Genomic DNA, 3,040 nt, shown 5'->3' with positions numbered 1-3,040 from the left:
AAAGTGCAATTCTGGCATTCTTTATTTTTTTTCTGACGACGTTCACCATGCGGAGTATATAATGTTTTACATTGATAGATCGGACTTTTGCAGGCACAGCGATACCAAACATGTATTCTTGTTTTATTATTTCGATTCTTTTATTATAAAATAGCAAAAGGATTTTTTTAACTTTTATTACCGGTTTTTTTTTCATAATTAGTAAAACTTTTTTAAAATGACATTTTTTTTTAAATTTTTTTTAAGTCCCCCGAGGGAACAAGAACTAGTGATGTTTTGATCGCTCCTGCAGTACGATGTACTGTCATAGCATAACATCATACCGCATTCTAAGGCCTTAGTCACACGGGCGTTTTTTCGCACGGTTTGCGGATCGCATGACGGATGCGCATCCGCAAATCGCGTGACCGATGCCCAAAAATCGCCCGAAAAGCTGCTCCTAGCCGCGTTTCATTAGAAACAGGCTGGAGCTGTCCAGCGCATTGCATTCAATGGAGCCGGCAATACAGCCGGCTCTATGAAAGCAATGTGCTGTGGGCGAGTGCGGGATGAATTGTCGGGAAGGGCTTAAATATATAAGCCCTTCCCTGCAATTCATCCAGAAATGTGTTAAAATAAAAAAAATATATATACTTACCTTGTCCCGGCAGATGGAGTTCAGCGCGGCCGGCCTGCAGTGGGTGTGAGTCAGACCTGCCCCTGATTGGCTCAGCCCTGAGCCAATCAGGGGCAGCTTTGAGTCACACCCCCTTCACACCCACTGCAGGCCGGCCGTGCTGAACTCCGACTCCTGGGACAAGGTGAGTATATATATTTTTTTTATTTTAACACATTTCTGGATGAATTGCAGGGAAGGGCTTATATATTTAAGCCCTTCCCGACAATTCATCCAGCGCTGTCCGGCAGCCCATTGCTTTCAATGGAGCCGGCTGTATTGCCAGCTCCATTGAATTCAATGGGCAAACATCGTTCTTTGCCACAGCTGTGGCAGAGAAGAATGATTTGTCTTCTATATGTTCTCAATGGGGTCGTCGCTGCTGCCGCCAGCCCCGTTGAGCGCATATAGAGAAGAGAACAGGAATCGCAGATCGCACATAGGTGCGAACTGCGATTTCTGTTCTATAATTTATCGGATGAGTGCATAAAAAGCGCTCATGTGTCCGATACCATTGCAAAGCAATGGTTTAAAAAAAAAAAAAATCGCCAGACGCATGTGCAAATTGTGCGAAAAATCGCCCGTCTGACTGAGGCCTAACAGGCATCCTATCAAGCCATGCCTCAGGCATGGTTTGATAGGCATTTTGCTAATACAGTCCTGGGGCCTTCAAGAAGGCCCCAAGCTGCCATGACACCCGCACGGCCCGCTGGAACATTGGCCGATGGATGTTGCAGGCGGATGTCAGAAACAGCTGGCACCTGCGCTGTATGAAAGGGAATCACCCCATGATCTCCCTCAATGGATACCCCAAACGTGGAGGACGTAATCTTACATCCTGTGTTGTTAAGGGGTTTATGTCATTTTTTGATAGTTATCAAATATATAACGGAAGACACCAAAGAATCTATACATTTCTAAAAGAATATATATGTTATTAACATTTATCATACATGTACAAAAAAGCAATCCATAAGATTTACTTTAGGCTACCTGCACATGGGCGGGCGGATATCATCCGGAGTTTCTCAGCCCAATATTGCGCTCGCTAACGTGCATTCTCACCGCGATGCCAAATGTTTTTATGGCAAAACCGCCTCCCATCACTTCAGTAAAGCAGCGATCCTCTGCCACGTCGGAGGATGAGCGGTTCCCATTGTTTTCAGTGGGATTCCTCACATTGCACACTGTGTCATGTGTTTTACTGTTCCATTGAAAGGAATGGACGATGCGTTCCGAGGAACAGGAAAAGATACGACTCGCTGCGATCGCTCACGTATAGGACTCCATTCAAAAAAATGGGCCTCATAGTGTGATAGACATTATGATTGCTGGTATAAAATGTCTATCGATTTGTATAAACGAAATGTATTTTGCTGTTGTAATGACTCTTAGCTCTGTGGAGTTTAAAAGACACACACACAATCTAATCATGGTATTTGCTAGACAATGGATGTATGATGTTAATGTTAGCTAAGTACATAGGAATTGCACAAGAAGCCTCTAAGAGTTAAGGGTCATAGTGTTACATGTATATTTGTGTACAACACTGAGTGTTGAACTAGCACTTCTTCACCCCTCCCATCCTGAAACTTCTACAAACAAAGGAATTGCTTCAGCCTGAGCACATGTTGATAAGACTTGCTTATACACAGACATGACTGGAGCTAGGACAAAGGTCCATGCTACATCAGCACTTGGAAGAGGGTGGGCAGAGAGGTGGGAGATTCTATATGATCCGACAAATGAGAATCTTATATGTTACTGATGTAATCTGTTGCACGCCCATTGAAGGGCGGTTGTCATGTGTTATAATAAAAGGCTTGAGCCTCTATACATTGTAGAGACTCTCCCAGTTTTAGACCAGCATTTGTGTCTGATCTGGTTCGATGATGTGTGCACACGATACAATTCGGAAGCGGCAAAATACCCCGAAGCCTGCTGGAGAAAATCATAATCCAGAACAATAGTAGCGCCAGATCTGTGCGTCCTGCAGTGAGTTGTTAACAATGCGGTGCAGGAAACAATGTGCTATATTTTTGCGACCCTTGGAACGCTTCACCCACTGTTTTCAATGGAACAGGAAACTGCATTGCACGGCGTGCGAGGTGTACGCAAGTGTGATGCGAGGTTACCCATTGAAAACAATGGTAACACTTGGCGGAGGATCACTGCTCCACAGAAAGGATGGGAGACACTTTTGTCAGTAAAATGCCTCACGTTGCTGTGAAAATTCACATTGACGAGCGCAATATGGGGCCGAATTTCTCCACCTGAGATCGCACTCACCCGCGTGTAGGCAGCTAGATACGTTCTTTATTTGTAAGCGTATTCACGCCGGCCGATATACGGTGTCCCTCTCTGCAGGGGGAGAAGGTTGGAAGA

Source organism: Eleutherodactylus coqui, unplaced genomic scaffold (assembly GCF_035609145.1).
Source record: "Eleutherodactylus coqui strain aEleCoq1 unplaced genomic scaffold, aEleCoq1.hap1 HAP1_SCAFFOLD_19, whole genome shotgun sequence".
Classification (NCBI taxonomy): Eukaryota; Metazoa; Chordata; class Amphibia; order Anura; family Eleutherodactylidae; genus Eleutherodactylus; species Eleutherodactylus coqui.
The sequence above is the reverse complement of the archived record's forward strand: the minus strand, read 5'-3'. Positions refer to the sequence as shown.